The sequence below is a fragment of the Mastomys coucha genome, unplaced genomic scaffold (assembly GCF_008632895.1).
Source record: "Mastomys coucha isolate ucsf_1 unplaced genomic scaffold, UCSF_Mcou_1 pScaffold2, whole genome shotgun sequence".
NCBI lineage: Eukaryota > Metazoa > Chordata > Mammalia > Rodentia > Muridae > Mastomys > Mastomys coucha.
This window is the reverse complement of record NW_022196902.1, coordinates 19,548,568-19,565,086: the sequence shown is the minus strand read 5'-3', so window position 1 is coordinate 19,565,086 and position 16,519 is coordinate 19,548,568.

The window sequence follows — 16,519 nt, the reverse complement described above, 5'->3', positions numbered from 1 at the left end:
AACATGTGAGCCTAAAGAGTCCAGTCTCATACAAACTACTACACTCTACTTCCTGGCCCCCGCAGGCTTGTAGCCATGCCATAATGCAAAATTCATTCAGTCCAACTTCAAAAGTTCCCATACTCTTTCACACTCTCAACACTGTTTAAAGTTACAAAGTCTCTTCTGAGGCTCAAGGGAGTCTCTCAATGGAAATCCCCTGTGAAATCAAACCCAAGAATCAGATCACATAGATCTAACATACAAGGTACAGAATATACATTACCATTGAAAAGAGAAAGAAAGGGAGAACAGTGAGGTAATATTGAACTAAAATAGGGTGGAAACTTAGGAGGGAAAAATGCAAATTCTACAACTCAATATCCAATGTCCAAGGCCTTAAATACTTTTCATATCTCCCACACCTTCGAGCTTTGTCTACTGTAGCACACTTCTCTCTCCTGGCTTTGTTCCACACCTTCTATAGCTCTCCTTGATAAGTATCCCATAGCTTTGTCACTCCCAATACCTTGAGCTCTCCAAAGCTTTCCAAGCTTCACATTCACAGCTTCATACCATGGCCTCTGTAGACCTCCATTCAGGGACTCCCTTGCCATATTCCTGGCCTTGGCCAATTTCTTTAACCTCAGAAGAATATGAGACAACCCCTTTCTCTGTCCTCCTTGATTCTAAATCCAGAACCACTAAGCTACCAACTTCTGTTTCCTGGGGCTGGAAGCTGGTCCCTCCTTAAATTACAATTGCTCATCTATTTTTTGTTGATGGTTCCTAGGCTGACTAAATTTCCCTTTAATTCATTTTCACAAGTTGGAAGCTTTGCTGGGTGGGGTCTTGACCAAACTGTACCATACCCTTTATTCCATTTAGCATCAGATCTTTCCTTAAACTTCTTATCTCATTGAGGACAGGACTTGGCTTGAACATTACATATCCTAGTGTTCTTTTGTCTTTCTCTTTGTCTCACTTGTATCTTTTCATTATAAGTCTGCATAAGAGTGATTTCTACCACATGAGTGCATCTCCAGATATACTAGGCTGCAAGTAGGTAAACCAGATGACCAGAAGGTCACAACAGCCCGTATTTTACTGAATAACCTTGTTCTCATATTTCATCACAAAATTAAATAAATAAAAAAAGTGAATAAATAAATAAATAAATGGACATCTTAACCAAGCTCTGAGACCTTTAAAAATTACCATTTCCCTCATTACTTAATGAGTTAAAAATCACTGGTCATTTTTACATTATATTTTTCTGACAGTCATAAAAGTTCATCTTTGCAAACCATACTTTAACAGTGAAGGGAAAGAAAATAAAAGAATGAATTTACTCAGGTTAATTCAAAATAAGCAACAGTTCACACAATTTACTTATGTATGATTGAATTTTCTGAACCCCTCTAACCTTTTGTTTCCATTACTGAATTTCTTGTGAAGTAAATATTACTTTAGAAGCTACTTTAATGTATTTTTTAAGCTCAGAGAAAGACTTATAGCTCTTTATATTCTCTCTCACCTTTTTGGTTTTAACTTTTACAGAAAGAGAAAGGGAGAGAGGGAGAGAACAGGAAAGAGAGAGTATTCAGATCTAGTCTTATCTCTTATCTTTGGGTAGTATAATTGAAGACAAAAACCAATTATCTGTAGCAAAATATTTTCTTTTTTTCTTTCTTTTCTCTTTTTTCTCTCTCTTCTCTCTCTCTTTTTCTCTCTTTCTCTCTTTCTTTCTCTCTTGCTTTCTTTTCTCTGTCTTCCTTTCTCTCTCTTTTCTTTCTTTCTTTCTTTCTTTCTTTCTTTCTTTCTTTCTTTTTTCCTTTCTTTCTTTCCAGGTAGGCTTTCCTGTAGTCCAGGCTCCATTTTGGCTTGTCACATAGCCAAGGATGACCTTGAATTTCTGATCCTTTACTCTGTACCTAAAGAGTGCTAGAACCAGAGGCATGAGCCCCACTCAGTTTTTATAGTGTGGGGCAGTGAACCCAGGGATTTGTCCATACCAGGCAAGCAAGCTCTCTAAGAATTCATCTGCCCCTCCTTACCCAACATTTATGTTTCTTTATAAAAGTCAGACCTTTAGGTATTCAGAATCTTGGATAATACACAATCACAAAAACATAGAATTTTCTAAAGTCATTTTATAGCTTTGCATTACAAAAAACAATGATTTTTAAGTATAAGAATTAGTTACAAAACAGGTTATTGCCAAATTTGAAAGGACAGTTTTAAATTTACCAAGTTAAAATTCAGCAGTCCAGGAGAAGTTAGAAGGGTCAAGGATACCACAAGAAAACCATAGAATTAACAAACCTGGACCCATAGGTGCTCACTCAGTCTGACTATCAGGTCTAACCTCGGCCCTCTGCATATATGTTATAGTTGTATAGTGGTAGAGTTTTTGTGATGTTCCTGACAAGAGAGAGCAGAAGCTGTTTCTGTGGCTTTTGTTTCTTTTGAGAACCCAGTAGGAGAAAGGCAGTCCACACATATCAAGACATGGTAAACACAAAGGGGTCACTGTCTATTGATCCCACTCACCAAATGAGGCTAAGAACCCCAGGGATCATTTAAATAAATAAAGAGCATCTCATATGTATTTCAGAAAATGTAGCAGATGAAAATAGAGAAACGGGGAGAAGAAGAAGGAAAGGAAGAAGAGAGGGAGGGGAGGAGGGAAGGATGAGGGGAGGGAAAGAGGGAGGAGTATAGAGGGAGGGAAGGAAGAAGGAAGGAAGGGAGGAGAAAAGGATGAAAACAGGAAGAAAGGGATGATGAGAGAGCTGAGGGAAAGGAAAAAAATAGATGTAATTATAAAGTAAATGTTCATTTTAAAAATGTAAATATGACCCAATTTACTGAACAATGCCTATGGTTTCATCTTAATATATTAAATCAGCATTAATCTTTAATAATTCAAGTACATTGTGCTGAATAAAAGTGGGCCAAAGAGACAACATCTGTCCCAACACTGGGAGTAACTGGGACCAGCGGGACCAGGCACAAAGGAACTCCACCAGCAGAGTGGCTTGGGTTCCTTCTGGTCTCTCTGGGCTGGTCTGCTGAGCAGACCTTGGGTGCAAGCTTCACAGCCAGTCCCACAACACCCAGAGGAAGCTCCACTCCCAGGTGCTCTGACACTCTCAGGATCAGTGGTGAGGATGACCCAACATCTGCCCTAACAACGGGAGTAACTGGGACCAGAGGGACCAGGCACACAGGAACTCCACCAGGAGAGTGGCTAGGGTTCCTTCCAGTCTCTCTGGACTGGTGTCCTGAGCAGACCTTGGGCTCAAGCTCCACAGCCAGTCCCACAACACCCAGAGGAAGATGTACTCCCAGGTGCTCTAACAGGCCCAGGACCATAGGATCCCAGAATCACAGGATCACAGAGACAGCTTGACTCTGAGGAGTTCTGACACAACCAGGATCACAGGAAGGACAGGGTCCAGTCAGATTTAGCAAGGACAGGTAACACTAGAGATAACCAGATGGTGGGTGGGGAGGGGCAAGTGTAAGAAAATAATCAACACAAACCAAGGTTACTTGGTATAATCAGAACACAATTCTCCCACCACACCAAGTCCTGGACACACCATTACACCAGAAAAGCAAGGTTCAGATATAAAATCATTTCTCATGGTGATGATATAGGTCTTTAAGAAGTACATTAATAGCACCCTCAAAGAAATACAAAAGAACACACGTAAACAGCTAGAAAGAAGAGGAAACACAAAAATCCCTTAAAGAACTACAGGAAAATACAATCAAACAGGTGAAGGAAATGAGCAAAACCATCCAGAATCTAAAAATAGAAATAGAAACAATAAAGACATCAGAAAGAGAGACAACCCTGGTGATATAAAACCTAGGAAAGAAATCAGGTGTCATAGATGCAAGCATCACCAACAGAATACAAGAGATAGAAGGGAGAATCTCAGGGGCAGAAGACACCTTAGAAAACATTGACACAACAGTCAAAGAAAATGCAAAAAGCAAAAATCTCTTAACCCAAAACATCCAGGAAATCCAGGACACAATGAGAAGAACAAACCTAAGGATAATAGGTATAGAAGAGAGTGAAGACTCCCAATGTAATGGACCAGTAGATATCTTCAATAAAATTATAGAAGAAAACTTCCCTAGCCTAAAGAGATGCCCATGAACATACAAGAAACCTATAGAACTCCAAATAGACTGGACCAGAAAAGAAATTCCTCCCGTCACATAATAATCAAAACACCAAATGCACTAAACAAAGAAAGAATTTTAAAAGCAGTAAGGGAAAAAAGGCAAGTAACATATAAAGACAGGCCTATCAGAATTATGCCAGACTTCTCACCAGAGATTATGAAAGCTAGAAGATTCTGGGCAGATGTCATACAGACCCTACAAGAACACAAATGCCAGCCCAGGCTACTATATCCAGCAAAACTCTCAATTACCATAGATGGAGAAATTAAGATATTCCATGACAAAACCAAATTTACACAATATCTTTCCACAAATCCAGCCCTATGAAGGATAATAAATGGAAAACAACAACATAAGGAGCAAAACTACACCCTAGAAGAAGGAAGAAAGTAATCTTTCAACAAAACCACACAAATCTAATTCCACCTCTTACAACAAAAACAACAGGAAGTGACAATTACCTTTTCTTAATATCTTAATTTGAAAATTAATATTACCAACATATCCTAACTGATTGAAATCCAAAAATATGAGTAATAAGAAATTTGTTGATTGTCATCCATTGGTCTCTCTAATTTGGTAATTGGAGAAATAGGTCCAATATTGTACAATCTATATACACTTTCAGCTTGTTTGTGACAGTGTCTTGCTGTGTATAGCATATGCTAATGACTTTATCTCTGTGTATTATAATTTTAAAAGAATGAAGCAAATATTATCAAAAATATTATGGTAGAAAAATGAATGGAATCAGTAGAAATGTCCCCCTACAATAGTACATTTAACACTTGCCAAGTAGGTGGCGCTGCAACCTTTAGGAGGTAGAGATTTCCTGTAGGTAGTATGTCACTGATTGTGTATAGCCTTGACAGACTTCCTGTTCAATCTCTCTGCTTCTTGTGTGTGGATAAAAATGTGATCAGACAGCCTCCTGCTCCCACAGCTCTGTTCCTGCCTGCTGCCATACCTTCTTCACCATGATAAACTCTGTTCTGGAATCAGAAGTCAAAATACACCTTCTTCTCCAAGTTGCTTTTGACTTTGGTATTTTATTATATGAATAATATAGGTAACTATTACAAGTAATTTTTTATTTGATAAAATTAATAACAATAATAGTTTTTATTATTATACAAAAAATTTGTATAATTAATCTACTAACCCAAATAATATGTTTGCCTAGACATTGTATACCATTAAACTAATTTCCTAGAAATATTGCATTTAAGAGTATGCTTAGTCTGGCTTAGTGGTTCGGGCTTATTTTCCCAGACTGAACAATATGAGGCTGAAGATTTGTCATAAGTTCCAAAGTGGCCTAGACATTTAGTCCCAATGTCTAAAACCAAAAACATTTAAAATTATAATCAATAGCTTGTGTAATAGTAATTGCTATGATTCAACTAATACCAAGTATTCTGTCATAACCTGAAGATCATCTCTAAAAGGATGAAGAATCCTGAGAAGAGATATCTAGGGTCATGGAACTGAAGACAGAGTTGGCCCAATAGTGTTCAAAATTCTGCCTTTGAATTAAAACAATGCAGAATCATCTCTTTGCTTTTGCAGACTCTAAAAAGGAAGATCTCCAAAAGAGGGAAGAGAAATCACATAAAATACAAAGAACAACTTCAGCAAATCAAATTTCAATGAAGAATCATGTATTTCTCAGAACCTGTTTTTAAGAAAACCATCATACCAAGACAAAGTTGATAAAGTTTATGCATAGCTAATGTGTAATAATATTTTACAGAAAATAATAAACTCCATTTTGTATGGGAAGTTTTAAAATATTTGTCAGGGCAAAGGAACAGTATACTTTTTGCATTTAGGGAATGAGAGGAGACCTCTCCTGCTCATCCTTTCCCTGGGAGATCTGTCCAGCCCATGAATCATTTTCCAGAAACAGTGAAAACTCAACAAGTGAACTTTACCCCATCTTCCCACCCACCAGCCTTGGGATGATAAAGCCATGGCATTTCCAGTGAACCCTCTTGGAGCCACGCCCTCATCGCTAAGAGATTGCATGGAGAAGTAAGACGTAATGGTTGGAAAGGTGGTCCCCTGTGGGAAGACCGGGTATACAAGGAATCAAGTGATAAATGGAAACAAGGTGAAAGCCAAACACTACATTCTGGAACCTTCTGCCACTCTGGCCTTTTCTGCTTTGCAGCCATCATGGTTCTTGTACTGTAAGGCTGCGAGCAGAATTACCTCATGCTTGCAACATGGAATCCTAATTGTTGGCCTAAGAACGGCATGGAAAGCACTGTGTGCCAGATTTCCTAGCTGATTTTCACAACAGTCCTTGATGATGGTACCATCACCTCATCTGCATTTTAGAAATAAGATAGGTTTACGCTGTTTGTGTGGTAATCCCAACATCACCAAACCAAGAGCTCCCAAAACCAAAAATCTGAATTCTAGCACATTCTTACCTCATCAGACTCAATGCTCTCAGAAAGTAAAACTGGCTTTCCACTTTACTTTTAAACTTTAAACACTTTAAATGTGAAACTTGCAAGACTAAATAAAGTAGAAGAGAGTTGAAAGTTCTGACCATTCTTGACCATTCTTCCCGCATATTATTTCAGTCACTGTGGTGATAATACACATATAATCTTAGTTATGTTTTCTTAGTTTGTAAGTAAAAATGTTAAACCAACCAAAGGACCAGAAGAATATTTATTAGCATAGATCAGGAATTGTTTTAGAACTCAAAGACAGAATGGCAACGTGAGTTCATAAGGGCCACAGTTAAGGCTAAAATCTCCTGCCTCCTGTAACTGCTCTGTGCATCCATTTCGGCTTCCCACTGTACCTAAGCTTCATTTTTTTTCTCCTTCTGGATTGTTTCTCAACATTGACCAATGGGAACAGGCAACCTCTGCTCATATCAGTGCTTTTCAAGGGGCCCACAGAGAAGCTCTAGCTGCACCCAATCACAATTATAAATCCCCTAACATCACAGAAGGTCTGGGTGGGCATGAATCAACTCTTACCAGCAGTGCAATCAGCATGGCCACTGGAGGGTCAGGTGATGCAAACAGAACTGTATAAAGCAAGCACCTGAGAGGTGCTAGCCTTCCATTGCAATCTCTATTTGTTGACTACTATCATCTCTGTACTGCATATATACTTGCACTATATTCCATGTATTTCTTAGCTGTTTTCCTTCCAAAGCAGGAACCCAGAAGAAATTTTCATCTGCTAATAGACAAGGCATTATGAGCCATATGGGTGGATGTAGCTGTAGAATTCAAAGAGCACTGAAAAGCTACTGTTGTAGGGTTTTAATTCTGTAAGGCAAAGAACACTGTCAATAGGACAAACCAGCAACCTACAGATTGAGTAAAGTCTACACTAATCCTACATCCTATAGAGGCATAATATCCAAAATGCACGAAGAACTCAAGAAGTAGACTCCAGAAAACCAAATAACCCTACTTTTAAAAATGGAGAACAGACCTAAACAGAGAATTCTCAACTGAGGAATCTCCAATATCGGAGAAGCACTTAAAGAAGTGTTCAACATCCTCTGTCATTAGGGAAATGCAAAGCAAAATGACCCTGAGATTCCACCTCACACCAATCAGAATGGCTAAGATCAAAAACTCAGGTGACATCAGGTGCTGGCAAGGAAGTAGAGAAAGAGGAGCACTCCTCCGTTGCTGGTGGGATTGCAAGCTGGTAAAACTACTCTCGAAATCTATCTGGTCATTCCTCAGAAAAATGAAAGTAATTCTACCTGAAGACCCAGCTATACCACTTTTGGGCATATACCCAAAAGATGCTAGACCATATCACAAGAACACAACTTCTTTTATATTCATAGCAGCCTTATTTGTAATAGCTAGAAGCTGGAAACAAACCAGATGTCCCTCAACTTAAGAATGGATACTGAATATGTGGTTCATTTACACAATAGAATACTATCCAGCTTCTAAACTGAGGACATCATGAATTTTACAGGCAAATGGATAGAACTAGAAAATATCATCCTGAGTGAGGTAACCCAGACTCAAAAGGACATACATTGAAATGCAGGAACAAAAATGGAGCAGAGAATCAAAGAAAGGCCATCCAGTAACTAGCCCAACTCTGGATCTATCCCAGGCATGGACATCAAACCCTGGCACTATTGACTGTTGTATGTAGCACTCCTGTGCTTGTAGACAGGAGACTACTATGGCTGTCCTCTGTGAGGCTCTACTGGTAGCTGACTGAGTCTACAGCTAGCCATTGGACTGAAGTGGGGGACCCCATGGAAGAGTTACAGAGGAGAACTGAAGGAGTTAAAGGGCATTGCAACATAGGAAAAACAACAGTATCAACTAGACTCAGAGCTCCCAGAGACTAAGCCACCAATCAAACAACATGGGCTAATATGTGGCCTCCAGTTCGTATGTGTAGCAGAGGACTGCCTTGCCTAGCTTCTGTGGGAGAGGATGAGTTTAATCCTATAGAAACTCGATGTTCCAGGGAATGAGGATATTGGTGGCAGGGTGAAGTGGGGGGTGGAAGGGTGGATGGGAGAGCATCCTTTCAGAAACAAAGAGGGGGCATGGGATGAAGAACTCAGGCAGGGGGTAACCAGAAGGAGAGCAACATTTAGGATGTAAATAAATAAAATAATTTAATGAAATAAAAAGTAAACAAAAATAATTATTTACCAACATTCACGCATCAATTTTAACATTGGATCATACAAAAAAACATTGGGATAATGGATAAAGCTGCCTATATTATTTGTCATTACTAAACTTAAGAGTTTTTTTTTTCTACCAACAAATGGGATAAATAGAGTTGTGTTGTTGGCTAATAGTGCTCATGATAGGTGAGCAAATGAAGTGTCATTTTTTCTCAAATGTTTTGATTTTAGATCTAAAGATTCCTGTGACCATATCAAACAAGCAGACAAGCCCCTGAGTTTGACTCAAAGGAAAAACAGGTGAAAGAGATTCCACTTTTACAGGCAGAGATTCAAAAGTCTATGGAAACTGTTACATTCTCCTAGGGAAACAGAGAAAGAATGTCCATACTAAATGTTATATTTTAAAAAGATAAGAATAAAGAAGAATGAGAAAGAAAAGGCAGAAATATTTCAAAATAGTGTTCCAAGACAAGTAGTAAGACTTTTCCCTCTTGAAACATTGCTGCAGTGCAAGGCATGTTCACTCACCTAACAGGAATTTTCTATAATGCATAAATAGCCCACTATAGGCCAGAGCTACAACAAATTATTGCTTGTCAAATAACATGTATGAAAACTAAAACTAATGGATTTAAGCCCTCTTAAATAATCAAAACTGTATTGCAAAAAAGTTGCAAGCAAAGGTCACAAGGTAAGATTGGTCAGACCCAAAGTGTAAGCATCTCAATAAACTTCTGCACAGCTAGAATAGCCGTGGCATATCACATTGCATTTTACACTCTAATGGTTATGCTTTATGCACTATCAATTATGTTTTTATGCACTTATTGACCACAGGGGAAGAACAAAAGAATCCACAAGAGAATTAAAAGTAGAAAAACAATTAGTTTTATATGTTCTTGCCTGATTTATGTGTCTATTACCAGCATTGAATCCTTAGTTACAACCTAATTCTCATTCTTGTTCATACTTCTACATATTATATTATAACCACATGTACATGTCATCATACATATATAACATGTTAGGATTCACATATGAGAGAACATATCATTTTTCTTTCTAAAATTGTAAGACCTTACTTAATATTATATATTCTAAGCCAATAATTTGTCTGTTTTATGATTTCTGTTTTCTTTAGGGCTGAATGGAATTATATTTTATATATGTATATGATTTATGTTATCCATTCATTAGTTGATTAACAGGTAGATTGATTAACTCTTGGATATGGTGAATAAAGCAGTAATAAAAAGGGGGTATACATATCTGTGGTAAGGTATTGAGTTCTCTTGGGAGTAAAATACCTGTGTCACATGTTAATTGTATTTTTAGTTTGCAATTTTTTTCTTTTGAGGGATCCATTTCCACAATGCCTGCATTTATTTTTACCTTCCCCAGCAGTAAAGGCAGGTTCCTCTCTCTTCACATCTCTCCAACATTCACTGTCAGGTTTCTTGATAGGCATTCCAGCGAGGTGGAATGAAGTGGCGTCTCAAAGTGGATTTAATCTGCATTGCCATAGTGGGCAGAGACATTTAACACATGTTAAAGTAGTTATTAGCTATTTTCTTAAAGTCTCTATTCATTCCATTAGCCCATCTGCTGATTGTCAGGTTAATTTTTTCAACATTTAATTTCTGGAATTCTTCCTAAATTCTGGACACTACTCCCTTGTCTTCTGTGTACATGTTAAAGATTTTCTCCCTTCTGCAACTCTAGTGATACTTTCCTTTGCTGTGCAGAGAACTTTTTTTTCCCATACAGTCCTATCTGTTAGGCCAATTTCTATGTTGTTGCCATTCTGTTCAGAAAGACTTTGTCTGCCTCGGTGTCTAGAAGTATGTCCCCAGTGGTTGGTTGGTCCTTGATCCACTTTGAATTGATTTTGGACACGGTGAAAAATATTGATTTAATTTCATTCTGCAAGTGGATATCCAGGTTTGCCAGCACAATTTGTTGCACAAACCATTTTTCTTTCCAATTTTTTTTGTCTTCTCTGACAAAAATTAAGTGAGTATAGCTTTGTGTTTTTCCCCACTGAGTCCTCTTTTCTGTTCCACCAGTCTCCTGTCTAGTTGTATGCCATTTTAGGCATATTTGAAAAGAAAGATAAGTAAGAGTATCATTGGATTCAGGGAGTGTGGGGTGCGCTTTTGATGATAAAAGCTTATGGCTGTTTCTGACTAGAACTTAACCTTGACAAGAACAGTTCTGTAAAGACTTGAGCCCTGAATGGGAAACATGAATTAAACAGGGCTTTTGTAGATGAGTGAATGTTTTCTGTAAAGGAATTATTTTGTTGTCAGCCCATGCCTTACATATAAATCTCTCTTTCTCACCAGTGAATAAAATTAAATGGGAACATTAAATTACTTGAACATGTGTATGTCCACATGACTCTGATAAAAGATGCTTGCCCATTGGACAAGCTAATCCAGTTTTACAAAATCCCTGCCTCTCAGCAAGCTGGAGTTCCTATAACTGAGAGGTCATCAACTAGGCAGATCACATTTGCCTGTTCACCAAAACCCTCCTAGACAGGTATTTTTATGTAGAGTTGAAGAAAGGTAGAGTATTTCTAGATTTCTGTGCCTTAAATAATTTACATAAATAAATCATTCAGTTCATCAATAACTAATAAAGCCTCATCTACTTGGCAGAGTAGACTAAAACAGGAGAAATTTTGAAAGACAATTGTAATCTACCAGACTGTGATAACAAAAAGATGGCAATTATATAGAGCAAGGCTTAGAGGTGTTAGGCACAAGCACCTCTTCCTGCCTCCCAGGCAACCACACACACAGGAGGTTCAGGGGATATGGGCTGCTGAGCATGAGGCACATTGTAGACTTTGTTCTGCTCCTCCTGCAAAAGACACCAGATACTTAGTTCTAGGACTAGGCTCCATTCTTAATATACACAACCAAGAAATCCAACAAAATCTCTGTGGGTTAACCTCAAGAAATAGCACAATAAATTTGAGTGTAGCTTGGCATAATTTAAATTTGATGTTTTACTTCAAAGTCAAGGTATTGTAATAGAGTCAGGCTGTGAGAATAGTTATGTCAATCAATTGGGGGCAGTTAATAAGCAGAATTTGAGAAACTAGATCAAAAATAATTAATGAAACTCTGATTAGATGATTGTGCAGATAAAATATTTGCATGGAAACATCAGCTGTGGAGGCTAGTGTAGAAGCATTCAAATAAAACCAGATGTAAGACATTCAGAGGTAGAATTCCTCTTAAGAGTGAGTGGGAATGTCTGGACTTGTATCACATCTGCCTTGAACAGCAAGAAAGACGCGACCCATGAGCTCTTCTTTTGGCAGCTTATTCAAGAACCTTGAACAATCTTCTAATCCCCAGGGCAACACACTCAGCCATTAAGATCTCCCAAGCTTAGCCAATCCCAATGGGCCACATTGCAAAAGCGGATAGGTCACCAAGTGCGGAAGCAACCAAGGGCAGCAAGCTTAGCCAATTAAGGGCTTGTTTATGAGACCACTCGCTCTCAGGATGGCGGAAGCCAGTGCCATCTCAGGGTGCAGCTCAAGCGGCTCTCCACAGTTCCCCCTTTTAGTTTCTAAACGAAACAGGCAAGAGTAGGGGTCTGATCTCTGATGCTGGAAACAGGGACATTGTACTGATCCTCACTCAGTTGTCATCCACCAAAAGTGTACCAGACCCGTCCGATTCCTTTTTCTCAGAGGCGGGGCAAGCAATCAGATGTGCTCTTCTCGGGGCGCTAGAAGCTGACCCAGAGTGCAGTGCTTTGCCTTGCAGCCTGAACGTGACGATCATTTTTGCATGACTGCTAGCCATGCCTGGGAGACTGTCCTGCCTCAATGGCCGTAAATGCCTGCACAATCATGGCTGCATCCCGCCTTTGAGTGAACCTGATCCTGCAAATACACCACAAGGCATACTAGCAATAGGAGACCAACCATAGCCCCCATGCCCGCCCATTCTTTCAGATGATTCATGGCTGTGAAGATCCAAGATGACAAGCCAGAGGCTAACCCAACATCTACCCTTGTGGAATTGACTGTAGCCATGGACAATCTCAGTTGATCCATCAGATCCTCAAAATTTGCCGACCAATTTCCTTGGTTCCGCTTGGCTCTCCATCAGGAACAGTAGCAGGAGGACACACAGAACCTTCAGGCACAATCTTTTCATTTTGCGGGCACACTTCTGTGTCAGTCGTTCGGGAACCCACAGAGGCTCCAAATGATCCTGGGGAAAAACACAAACAGATCCTCTCGCCCACGCCAACACTGGATCAGGACCATGCCATATGCCCATGATCACATCCTTCCACTTCACAAATCCCTTCAAGGAACCTCTGCTGCACTGATGACGATCCACAGCAGAAAGGCCATCCACATCCAAATTTTAAAAATTTAAGGTAAAAAGGGCAAGGGCTATTCTTTCTTTTGGGGTATAACCTTGGCCAATTCCCCCTTTTTGTTTTTGTAAAAGCTCCTTCAAGGTGCGATGAGCATGCTCCACAATTCCTTGCCCTTGAGGATTATATGGCAAGCCATGGGAGACATGAACTTCCATCTGTTTACAAAAGGACATAAAAGTCTGAGCTGTATAGGCAGGTCCATTATCTATTTTTAGCTGCTAGGGTTTGCCCCAAACAGCTCATGCCTCTAGGCAATGCGAGATGACATTGCGTGCCTTTTCTCCACTCAAAGGGGTGGCATGAATGATCCCAGAACACGTATCTGTAGAACATATTTTAAAGTTCCAAATTCAAAAACATGTGTCACATCCATCTGCCAGATCTTAAGGGGGGGACAAGCCCTGTGGATTGACACCCATGCCAGGGGGATGATGATGGATTATACATTGAGGACAATCTAAGACCACCTGTCTGGCATCACCTCGCTACAGGTGGAACTTCATCTGCAAAGTCTTAGCATTCACATGAAAAGTCTGATGAAATTGTCTAGCCTGTTCCAATGAAGAACTCGTAAATATACATTCCATTCTAGTCCATTGATCTACAACATCATTTCCTTTACTTAATGGTCCGGGTAATCCTGTATGTGCACAAATATGCTGAATATAAAATAACTCTCTTCGTTGCCAAATTAAACTTTGCAAATCCTTCAATAATGCACAAACAGTACTATTAATTTTAATGGGGCCAGTGGTTTAAAGAATTTTAACAGCGTTAACAACATAAGCCGAATCAGATATCAAATTAAAAGCAAATTGGCAATTTTTAAAAACTTCAATTACTATTTTTAATTCAACTACTTGAGGAGATCCCGGCGGGAATTGACATAACACGGGCTCTTGTTTTTCTACCAAATAGGCCCCACAACCCGTTTTGGACCCATCAGTGAATATATTGGGAGCACCAGCTATGGGGCTCGCAAAGATCACTCTTGGAAAAATTACTGGATGTTCCTTAAAAAAGGATAGCAAAGGGTGCTTTGGCCAAAAACCTGTAAACACTGCTGTATCCCAACATTTGTCAAGCTTGCAACAGCAGGCGGATAATGTTCTATAGATTTTGCTGGGGATACTTTGGGATAAATCCACAAAAGAGGCCCATCTTGCCATAAAATTCCTGTTGGTTGATAATAAATGGGGAGGATACACAGCACAATTGCTTTATTTTCATCCCATCTTTTCAAAAAGGCATTTGCTAATCTCTCTTCCACTTTCTGCAAAGCCTCCCTTTCCTGATCTTACTGAGCACTCTTCCTTAAGCTGGTCTAAGGCCGTTTGCCCCTCTTCAACTCCTTTACAGCATTTCTGATCCTCTAGGCAGCTTCAAACAAGCTTCCATACCAGTCTAACCCCTGCTTCCAAAGTTCCTTGGTCTCATGCAAAATCTAGATCTTTGCCTAGCATATCCCAGCAGGCAACAGTAAGATTGCCCGACACTGTAAACCAGAAGGCTACGGTATCACATTCACTCAGAAATCTCTCTAAGGTACTTTTCTTAATCTTTAAATTTTTTGACAAAAGTAGCTCTTGAAGAGCCAGAAAAATTGGGTACGATTGCAAAGCGCTTATGTTTACTTTCGCTTTCTTTCTTGTTCACTAACAGCGAAACTTTATCGTTTCTTCTCGGAGTCCTTATAGCCTCTACTTCCAAGGTCCTTATTGCCCCAATTTACCTGGGAACTTAACAGCCGGCTGCCCTGACTGCAAAAAGTTCTGAGTCTCAAAAGGTTCCCCTTACGGACCACCAACTGTTGCGTCCGCCTTAACCAGCAAGAAAGACTTGACCCATGAGCTCTTCTTTTGGCAGTTTATTCAGGAACTTTTAACAATCTTCTAACCCCCAGGGCAACACCCTTGGCCGTTAAGAACTCCCAAGCTTAGCCAATCCCAATGGGCCACGTGGCGAAAGCGGATAGGTCACCAAATGCAGAAGCAACCAAGGGCAGCAAGCTTAGCCAATTAAGGGCTTGTTTACTAGACCGCTCGCTCTAGGGATGGCAGAAGCCAGCGCCATCTCAGGGTGCAGCTCAAACGGCTCTCCACAGACTTGTAATACTAATGTAATACAAATGGTATACAAGTATTTGTCCCACTTCATTAAGAAATAGCAAGAAAAAAAGTTGGTTGATGTTGTAAACAGATTTTGTGTTTAAGCATTTTGTCTGCATTTAGTTGATTCTATAAATGTGAAATCAGGAAATAAAAATAATTAACTCCATTTAAAAAAAAGAATTGAGTGGGGAATTGTGGTTCAATAACAGAAAATAATCTACTCCTAAGACCAAAGCTCAGAGATTACTTATACCACCGAGATAATTGACTATAGGTAAAATGTTTATAGTCATATAACTAAATAGTAATATTTGAACCTCATATGTAGGTAAAAATACCTCCTTCTCTACCTGAACCAGAACATTGGGTATGAGAATTACTTCCTCCAGGGAGATGCAAACAGCATTTACTCTCTCCTGATAATCCAATACAAATCAAAGGATGATTCCATCAAAGTTCACCCTAGGGAACCAATGATTTTATTGGGTTTACATACAGAGTGTGTGGGGTGGCACAGGTAGGGAGGGGTATTAGATTATTTGTAGGAGCATGAGAGCTCAAAGAAGTTTAACTGGAAAGGTTTCTCCCAGCATTGATGATGGATTTCCCTATTCCTGCATAGATAGAACCCTGCCTCAATTAACCTTCCTTAGCCTATGTCTTGGTCAGTGTTCTATGCTGTGAAGAAACACAATGATTACTGCAACTCTTGTAAATGAAAGTATTTCATTGGGTCTGGCTTACAGTTTCAAATTTTCAGTCTATTATCATCATGGCAGGAATCATGGTAGCCTTGAGGCAGAAGCAATTGCCAGTTCTACATTTGAATACTTAAGCAGCAGGAAGGAAGAGAGAAATCCTATTGGAGGCCCACCAACAGTGACACACTTCCTTCAACAAGGCCAGACCTGCACATCAAGGCCACACCTCCAATTCCTTCTCAAGTATTTCCACTCCTTGATGACTAAGCATTCAAATATGTAAGCCTATAGAGGACATTCTTACTCAAACCACCATAGTCTATATACTCTAGCACCTGCAGAGGCTCTAGGCCACATGCAATTAATGCAGAATTATACTTAAATGTCTAGGAGGAGCTCATGGATACACCCATGGTATCAATAAGGTTTCATCAGCCTCCCAACTCATCTTT